Raw genomic sequence first — 11584 nt, forward strand, 5'->3', positions numbered from 1 at the left:
CATGGAAAATGTTCCTCTCTCTTTCCCTCTGTGTTGGTTAGGGTTTCTTTCGTTCTCGTTCTCGTTTTATCTCTATCTCTCTCTCTCTCTCTCTCTCTCTCTCTCTCTCTTTTGTTGATTCCGCATTTCTGCTGCTGTTGTGGCGCAATGTTCTCATCCCTGATCCTCAGTAACAATGAGTTATAATAGAAATGTTTAATCATAAATCGCTTAACAGGCCTTTTTTTGGAAATCATTGATAATTGCTCTCAAAAGCAATGTTTAGCTAATATATTAATCCTGTCTGTCACTTTTATGCAATTTTTCGCATGGCCGATTCGTCTGGCCCATTTGACTTTTGTCTTCAGAAACGGGATAATGAGGTAGCGCCCAGTTTGCATAAAGTTTTCTTAGATCTCTTAGGCTTCAAACGGAAAAGATCCGTTCTTCATTGTGAATTGAAGGTTCTATGTTAAACAGTCAGTTGATAAATAAGTCAGCATTCGGCATTTTTTTGTTATTAATTTTGCGCTTCGTCATTTAAAAATTTTTTTAGTCAGTTTAAATATTTTTAGAACCCAGTGAGCACTCTTTTCGGATATAATTTTATTTTTGTTCGCCCCATCTTAGTGGGCATTTATCTCACACGCCTTTCAGGCGCACGTGCTAAATTTGTACGTAGTAACGTGCTATTTAATAACATGATTTGGAAGGGGACATAAGAACGGGGGGGGGCAGTATATATTCCTCTTTTTCTCAGCTCACTTTCGATGATCAACTACTAGCAAATTCCAACTACTACCCCATGGAAGAGAAGTAAAAAATAATGAACTGGGATACAAACAAAGACCCCCAACTTCATCAATAAGCAAGAAACTAATATTAGATCAGAATAATAAATATGAATACCCAATACACTATTGGATGTTAAAGTTTGTTGATAAGATGCGTATAAAGGTTACTAAAGTCCACAGAAAAATTAAATTTAAACAAGATTATATAATTAGAAACTATATTGAACTTAATGCTAAAATGAGAGCAGAAGCTAAAACTGAGCCTGAGAAAGATATATTTAAGTTAATGAATAACTCATTGTTTGGGAAAAAGTTGTGAGAATCCATTAAAGTATCTAGAAGCCAAGATAATAACAAACGAATATGAAATACTTAAAGCTGTTAGTAAACCAACATGTAATTAGATGTGAAAACTATACTCTAATAGAATTCTATAAAAAGGAAATACAACATGATAAACCAATATATCTAGGCTCTGCTGTATTGGAGTTAAGTAAACTCCATATGTATAAATTTTATTATGATGTACTGAAATCATCGCTAGAAGACATCAACCTTCACTATATGGACACGGACAGTTTTATTTTAAGTTATAGTAAAGGTACTGTTGACAACGAGCACATGGATTTGTTTAATCTAGATATTCCTAGGAAAACAAATAATAAAGTCCCTGGCAAGTTTAAACACGAGCAAGGGAGTAAAATAATGGAAGAATGTATTGTATTAAAACCCAAAACATATAGTATAAAAAACTATGGCGCAAAAGATAAAGGAATAAAGAAAGAAAGTAATGGAAAGCACGAGGAATATTAAAATGCTCTAATAGATAATAAAGAAAGGACAGTAGAGGAAAGTAGGATTCAAAAAGTAGGAAGTTTTATGACCACAATTAAGATAAGTAAAAGAAGTTTAAGTAATTTTGATGATAAAAAATTTTATGTAAATAATATAAAAAGTTATCTCCTAGATGAGAACATGTGTTTATTCAAAAGAGATTTAATAAATAAAATCAGTTAACAGACTTTGTCTGAGCCAAACTGACGGACTCTGGTAAACCAAGAACTGATAAAAAATATTAAAGAATTAACAATTAAGGAAGATAGAAATTTTATTGAAGACGTTATTAGATTATATAATGAACTGTGATAATTATTTTTTTTGTATAAAAAATGACTAGACTAGATAAACTCAAAGAATTAAATAAAGTACAAAAACTAAACAGAAGAAATATATTAGAAGATAATTTAAAATAACGAGAGTATTATGGTGAAGTAGAAGAGTTATTTGATCCTCTAACTAAAATTTTAAATACAAACGCTGAAACAATGCAAGCTCTTCAAAACAAACTTTGCCCGAGCTAGACAGTAACAATAATACTTTAAAGAGTCTAGGACACCATCAGCAAAACAGCTTTCTTGATGAACGGACCGCCCTCTCAACCCCCACACCCGATCCACACGCAACATTAAAAGATGAAAGAGGGCAAACTTTTGCCGTAGACAATGATATGATTGATATTTTATTACTAATGGGTAAACAAACGAATAAACAATTCCAAGTAATATCAGTTGATCCAATTTCAAACAAATTTGAAATAATTGGTGTAGATGTATCTTTAGTCCCTGATGGTATAAAAATGAAAGGTAAAATCTATGATTTTTCTAAGGGCTTTGCTATATTTATTACTAATAAAGATGTAATCGAAAGAGATATAAAAGGTGATGAAAACAAAAAAAAACAATTTCTAACGGATATTGGTTATAAACAAAGAGGAGATACTAAAAGTAATAGATCGAAAGTTATAAGAGGAATGCTTGCTAGTATCGGTGAAACCACTTCTCGTGTTATATCAAAACCAATCTCCAGTGAAGATGAAAAATATCGTCGTGATACTAGTGATTATGAACAAGGGATAGATGAAAAAGAAGAAGAAGAAGAAGAAGAAGAAGAAGAAGAAACTGATTATGAGACTGATAAACAAATAGAAGCTAGTGGTCTTAGCAAAGCTGACCCAAATAGCTTAATCTGCAAAGCAGATTCCCTGATAGAAAGATTAGAATTGTTAATACTAGAAACAAAAGCTGGTCAGGATGGATTATATGATGAAATGCTAGATATATCTAAGCAACTAACATCTATGAACATTATAATCAAGAGCAACTAGATAATTTTGTTATTAACTATGGTAAATAGGTGAAACCATGACTACATCCATAAAAAATGTGGAAAAACAACAACAGCAGCAACAACAAAAACTAGTTAAACAAGTATTTAGCCCTCAAACAACAAAGTTTAGAGGAGAAAGATTAATACCAATATATATATATATATATATATATATATATATATATAAATGAAACATGGTCAGCTGATTTAATTGATAAATCATCTCTAAGTAAATACAATAATTATTATTAGTTTATATTAACAGTTATAGATATATTCACAAAATATGCATGAGCTATTCCATTGAAGAATAGATTTGGTTCATCTATAACTATTGGTTTTAAAAATCATATCAGAAGCACCAAAAACCAGAAAAGTTATGGGTAGATAGAGGTAGTGAGTTTTACAATAAAATATTTAAATCTTTACTTAAAGAATATGAAACCAAACTATATTCTACTTATAGTGATTTAAAGGCTGTGTTTATAGAAAGATTCAATAGAACATTATTACATATAATTAATAAACCAATGTTCATCAATGGTGATGGTAATTGGGTAAATATATTAAATGATGCAGTCATAACATATAACAATAACATTCATTCAACAATTTATATGACACCTGTTGATGCTTCTAATAATCTCGATAAGGTTAAATACTCATTCATTTATAGGAATATTAAAACTAAACTTAAAATTGGTGATTATGTTAGAAATTCAGATAAACGTAATATCTTCTCTAAGGGATACACTTCTAATTGGAATTGAGAGTTGTTTAAAGTTAATGAGATTTTAAAAACACAACCACCAACTTATAAGATAGAAGATATGAATGGAGAGATAATAGAATATAAGTATTATGAACAGGAACTATTAAAATCCGGGTTTGAGTTTGAATCTAATAATAAGGTTTTAGAATAATTAAATATCAGGGAACCTGCTTCGAAGATTGACCTACGGTCCTAAACCGGCAAGCCGGATCAACATATTTGCGGGTTCCCCGATAGACCTTCGGTCAGCTACATGGTAGATTGGGGAAACTGCTTCGCAGAGTCAAATTTTTCTGTAAATAAATACAAAGATGACAAGATATACTTTCAATCAGGCTGAACAAGCATCATCAAATATTATTCTATCACCAAGTAAGTCCCGTCAAGTATTCTTAGAAGATAACGATAATATTGACCTGAAAGATACCTATAAAATTACAACTGTACATCCTCCTATAGATGAAAACAATGTTGTTGATAAAGAGTATTGTGACAATAACTTATTATCCTCTCCTAAAAAAATAGACATTTTAAGTAGAAACATATTTGAACTGAGAAAGGGTGACTTTGATAAAGTTACAACTAAAGCACTACAACTAAATGAAACTCAGTTAATGATGAACTACATAATGCGTTTATTGAATCAGTAACTGAAGTCACAAATACTGTTAAGTTTTGTAATAAAGTTGCTGCTGATACTATCTCTAAATATAATCAATTAAAACAAGAATTTGATAACAATAAATTTAATCAGAATATCACTAACATACAACTAGATGATATGTTTACTACGGGTCTGAAAGAATCTTAAAAAATTAATAAAGAGACTACTTCTGCCGTTGATGAAGCAATTATAAAGAATAAAAGGACAATAGTACACATATAATATCTATATTATTAGAAAGTAAGTTAGTAGACAACAGAAAACAAGCAAGACTAGAGATGCATTATGATTTTAGACAAGAAGATATAATGAAGGATATTGAGAGTTATTTTACTACTGAAAATGACTAACCCAACAGCACCGGGTGAGAGATTACTATATCCAGATTTGTCATCAGTATCAGAACGACTGATCCGCGAAGCGGCTGAGAAACAGATCGGCAATGCCGCAACTGTTAATGAACAGCTGATAAACGAAAAGATTCAAGCTGATAATAAATTTATCAATATTATCAACATTATAAAAGATATTACAAATTATTATGAAACTGAAACTAATAACCATAATAAGAAGTTAAGTAGATATAAAAATTATATTAACGTAGCTGAGATAACAGAAATACTATTATCATCAATTGCAACAACGGCAACAACAACATCAGTTGCATTAAGAGGTATAAAATTACCTTATTCTATACCAACAGCTTTTGCTACAGCAACTGTTTGTGGTTCATTATCAAAAACAATTAATACTAAAATAAGAAAAAAATTATAAAGTATTCACAAATGTATATTTTAGGTAAACAGTTTAGCGACAAGTTAAATAAACTATATACTAAATCAATGAATGATAATAAAATAAATAATGATGAATATAATGAATTAGTCAAGGTATATGAGGATAATAAGAAGAATCGGCGAAGCCGCAACTCCGTTGACAAGAAAAACAAGCTGAGTGTTTTTTAAACTAAAGTTGTTAGTGTTTAGTTATAATAATGTATTCAGTAAAAATAATATTAATTTTAATATATAGACATAGACAATATTAGAGCTAGTCTTACTCTTAACCTTAGCCTTAGCCATAACTAAATTATCTTTGCTTTGTACCTAAGTATAAACCTCTTCCTTTTTGTACTACATTTAACTTCACCAGTAGTTGCAAATTTAATTAAATCAGGTGTGGCTGATAAAACAGCTCTAGGGTTTCTAGATGCAGCTGCACTTCCTATTTTACTTGCTATTTCTAATGCTCTTAATGGATTATTAGCAACTTTTTTTCCAGAGTTAACCGTAGCTCTACCAACACTTTTAAAGATATCTTTCAATCCCTCTGCTTCTATTGTTGCATCACTAACAGTCATTGACCTACTTCTCTTACACTTAACACAATTACCCTTTAACATTTTAGTACGTGTTGAAGTAATAAAACCTCTTATGTTATTAGTACCACTATAATGTCTACCTCCAATGCAATATGAATGAGTTTTAAATTTCTGTAAAAGACTCTTGTCTATATATGAAAAATAATGGAAGTTAAAAAATATAATCCTCTTGTTGTTATGAATAAACTTAAACCTAAAGCTAAGCCCAAGACAAAGCTTGAAGCAAAAGGTTTATCTCTAGAGAATATAAAAAATAGATATTATTTATGCTAGGGGCTATGTTAAGACTAGTAGGAAATAGTTTAGAGCTATCGGTGACCCCGCTTCACGGATGGGGCTTCAAAGATGTTTCACCATAACTATGACAATCAGGAACTGCTTCGCAGATAACTATAACAATGACTATAATTAAGAGATTATATCAACCATCTTATTACCATCACTATTCACACTAATAACCTTTCTAGTTAATACTAATGCATGACATATAACATCGGCAAATGCAGCACTAAATTTAAAATTAAGTTGTATTGGTTGCGGGCCTAAGTGATCACTTTGATATCTAGTATCAAATACATATATTCTATAACTGCTTTTGAATGTTCTATGATTTATATATTGTTTTATATTATGTGGTGGCCCATCATAGTTTTTATTAAAGCTAACAACCTCATTAAAAGCCTCATTTAAATTGTTAGCTTCATAAAAAAATTAATTCAATCCTCAGGATAAAACTCGTTACCAATCTTACAAGAACATTCAGTAACATTCATAATATGAAATGTACTTGCATCATGAGTTTGTTCATTAACGTTATTATTTTCAAAACCAACTATTATATATTGTGGTCCTTCCATACGACTGTCCATTCCTAGATCAAACAAGAAGTTAGTAGCATTGGGTAAATTCTTATAAAATGTCTTTCTTTCATAATAGCTAAAGTCTACATTATACTTTTTAATTAAACCCTTTTGCACAATACTTCTATTGTCATTACTAGGATCAATACTAGGCCCACACCATGATATATCTCTAATATCTATATTACCAACAATAGCAACTGCACCAGGAATAGCACTAACTCTATATAGAGCTCTATCATTATTATTCCTTTTTAATATTAGTTTAAATCCTAAACCATATGTAGTCTTCTCTAAATCATTTACAAAACCAAATAGATCACTCATCTTAATCATCATATACATATGGCCTCTTTCTGCAACAACATGATCACCTTTAAGTTGACTGTCTCTATTGCCTTGATTTCTAACAAAACCGCTCTCATATTCATCGCCAATACTAGTTAATAACTTATATATCAATAGATTAAGATGACAATGATCTATATATTCAATAGTCCTACCACCACTAGTTTCAAACTTAATTGAACTAAACAATACCATCATACCATAATTAACTAATCTGATATTAGCATCATTAGCAAATACACCACCGCCATTATCTGATACAATAAATTCTATCTCTAGATACGAATCATGCAAATTTGATAATAATAAATTTAATCAGAATATCACTAACATACAACTAGATGATATGTTTACTACGGGTCTGAAAGAATTTTAAGAAATTAATAAAAAGACTACTTCTGCCGTTGATGAAGCACTTATAAAGAATAAAGGACAATAGTACAATATATAGTATCTACATTATTAGAAAGTAAGTTAGTAGACAACAAAAAACAAGCAAGACTAGAGATGCATTATGATTTTAAACAAGAAGATATAATGAAGGATTTTGAGAGTTATTTTACTACTGAAAATGACTAACCCAACAGCACCGGGTGAGAGATTACTATATCCAGATTTGTCATCAGTATCAGAACGACTGATCCGCGAAGCGGCTGAGAAACAGATCGGCAATGCCGCAACTGTCAATGAACAGCTGATAAACGAAAAGATTCAAGCTGATAAAAAAATTTAACAATAATATCAACATTATAAATTTTATTAGAAATTATTATGAAACTGAAACTAATAACTATAATAAGAAGCTAAGTAGATATAAAAATTATATTAACGTAGCTGAGATAACAGAAATACTATTATCATCAATTGCAACAACGGCAACAACAACATCAGTTGCCTTAAGAGGTATAAGATTACCTTGTTCCATACCAACAGCTTTTGCTACAGCAACTGTTTGTGGTTCATTATCAAAGACAATTAATACTAAAATAAGAAAAAAAAATAAATCATTCACAAATGTATTTTTTAAGTAAACAGTTTAGCGACAATTTAAATAAACTATATACTAAATCAATGAATGATAATAATATAGATAATGATGAATATAATGAATTAGTCAAGGTGTAGGAGAATAATAATAAGAAGAACCGGCGAAGCCGCAACTCCGTTGACAAGAAAAACAAGCTGAGTGTTTTTTAATCTAAAGTTGTTAGTGTTTAATTATAATAATGTATTTAGTAATAATAATATTAATATTAACATATATAGACATAGACAATATTAGAGCTAGTCTTACTCTTAACCTTAGCCTTAGCCATAACTACATTATCTTTTCTTTGTACCTAAGTATAAACCTCTTCCTTTTTGTACTACCTTTTTAACTTCACCAGTAGTTGCAAATTTAAATAAATTAGGTGTGGCTGATAAAACAGCTCTAGGGTTTCTAGATGCAGCTGCACTTCCTATTTTACTTGCTATTTCTAATGCTCTTACTGGATTATTAGCAACTTTCTTTCCATAGTTAACCGTAGCTCTACCAACACTTTTAAAGATATCTTTCAATCCCTCTGCTTCTATTGTTGCATCACTAACAGTCATTGACCTACTTCTCTTACACTTAACACAATTACCCTTTAACCTTTTAGTACCTGTTGAAGTATTAAAACCTCTTTTGATATTAGTACCACTATAATGTCTACCTCCAATGCCATATGAATGAGTTTTAAATTTCTGTAAAAGACTCTTGTCTATATATAAAAAATAATAGAAGTTGAAAAGTATAATCCTCTTGTTGTTATGAATAAACATAAACCTAAAGCTAAGCCCAAAAAAAAAGCTTGAAGCAAAAGGTTTATCTCTAGAGAATATAAAAAACAGATATTATTTATGCTAAGGGCTATGTTAAGACTAGTAGGAAATAGTTTAGAGCTATCGGTGACACCGCTTCACGGATGGGGCTTCGCAGATGTTTCACCATAACTATGACAATCAGGAACTGCTTCGCAGATAACTATAACAATGACTATAATTAAGAGATTATATCAACCATCTTATTACCATCACTATTCACACTAATAACCTTTCTAGTTAATACTAATGCATGACATATAACATCGGCAAATGCAGCACTAAATTTAAAATTAAGTTGTATTGGTTGTGGGCCTAAGTGATCACTTGGATATCTTGTATCAAATACATATATTCTATAACTACTTTTGAATGTTCTATGATTTATATATTGTTTTATATTATGTGGTAGCCCATCATAGTTTTTATTAAAGCTAACAACCTCATTAAAAGCCTCATTACAATTGTTAGCTTCATAAAAATATTCATTCTATCCTCAGGATAAAACTCGTTACCAATCTTTCAACAACATTCAGTAACATTCATTATATGAAATGTACTTGCATCATGAGTTTGTTCATTAACATTAATATTTTCAAAACCAACTATTATATATTGTGTTCTTTTCATACGACTGTCCATACCTAGATCAAACAAGAAGTTAGTAGCATTGGGTAAATTCTTATAAAATGTCTTTCTTTCATAATAGCTAAAGTCAACATTATTCTTTTTACTTACACCCTTTTGCACAATACTTCTATTGTCATTACTAGGATCAATACTAGGCACACACCATGATATATGTCTAATATCTATATTAACAACAATAGCAATTGCACCAGGATTAGCATTAACTCTATATAGAGCTCTACCATTGTTACTCCTTTTTAATATTAGTTTAAATCCTAGAACATATATAATCTTCTCTAAATCATTTACAAAACCAAATAGATCACTCATCTTAATCATCATATACATATGGCCACTTTCTGCAGCAAAATGATCACTTTTAAGTTGACTATCTCTATTGCCTTGATTTCTAACAAAACCGCACTCATATTCATCGCCAATACTAGTTAATAACTTATATATCAATAGATTAAGTCGACAATGATGTATATATTCAATAGTCCTACCACCACTAGTTTCAAACTTAATTGAACTAAACAATACCATCATACCATAATTAACTAATCTGATATTAGCATCATTAGCAAATACATCACCGCCATTATCTGATACAATAAATTCTCTAGATACGAATCATGCAAATTTAAATGATTCTCTTCTCTATTGCGAATGATATTAATATTAGTATTAACCGTATTCATTGTTGCTAGATTATTCGGTTTTTATTTTATAATCTTACTTTGGGTATATTATTATCATAACCATAAGTTGTATCCAAATTAAAATCTATTTTATAAGATAAAAAAAGTATAACTAAAAAGGTATAACTAACTATAGATATAACTATAAATATAGAATTATTTGAAAAATAAAAATGACAGACAATTTAGCTTATATGAATTACAAAAGATACTTGAAGCTCTAACTGAAACTAAAGAAGAACACACGCTTAACTTTAGAATGGTAAAATCAAAAGAAAGATTTAATTTTAGTGAACCTGTACTTAATACAACAAATCTAGGTTTAATTAGATTATCAGTTTATAACTCGGTGTTTATTGTAAATGGGAATAATAATAAATTTAGGTTCACTTCTTTAGATCGAAAAACTTTCTCTGATACAAAATCATATATTATAACATCCGGTGCATATGAATTATCTGAAATAGCAGAAAAATAAAAGAAAAAACTGAAGGTAATTTTATAATGGAAGAAGATCAAAATACAATGAAATGTAAAATGGAAATAAAACAAGGAGTACTTAGCTTTGATGTAGAAAATTCAATAGGATCATTACTAGGATTTAGGAAAATATTTTGCAGAGCAGGTACATATACATCTCAGAAAATTTTTGATATTATGGGTTTTGATACAATTAATATTCATTGTAATATTATATCTAGAGCTAAAGATAATGGTAAAGATACAGATATATTATATACTTTTAATCTAACTGAACCAACCGGTTATATGATCATAAATATTCCAACAAATGTATTATATCAAAATGTAACTAAAGATCTTAATCTTTTTGACAGTTGTTTTTCCTAATTCAGGTCTTTCTAGACCATGGAGCCAGATAACTTCCTAAGAAATTTGATAATAAGTTACAGTCCATTTTTTATTAACCATGAAATGGTTCCTCAAATTTTGATGTCACAAATTGTACCAATTTCTTGATAAAACTTGCTCTTCTCAACTTTTTCGAATATTTTGTGGTTTTTTTGGTTTTTTAGCAGCAAGAGCCAAAAACTGTTAACAGGCTATTGTACAAATTTAAGACGTAATGGATTATCTTACAAGTTTTTAACACCACGAAGTTTAGCGTTTTTTGACAGTTTCGCCATATTTTTCCAACTTGTTGAATTTTAAAGTAATTATTAAAATTTTTTGAGCTGCAACGGTCAGAAAACCTCCCTTAGGTTTTGATAAAAAATTAACGGAAAAATGTTTTTGGATATGGATTAGTTTTCTCTTTAATATCACAAGTTTTAGCCTTTTTTTTACAAATTTACAATTTTTTAAAGTTTTTTGAATTTTTTAAATCATTTTTTAGGTTTCTCTAGCCTCAAGAGCCACAGAACTTCCTTTAGGGTTTCATAATATGTTACTTTATAGATTGTAGATGTAATGGTATGTTTATTAT

This window comes from Convolutriloba macropyga, chromosome 5, assembly GCF_964194025.1.
Source record: "Convolutriloba macropyga chromosome 5, txConMacr16.3, whole genome shotgun sequence".
NCBI lineage: Eukaryota > Metazoa > Xenacoelomorpha > Acoela > Convolutidae > Convolutriloba > Convolutriloba macropyga.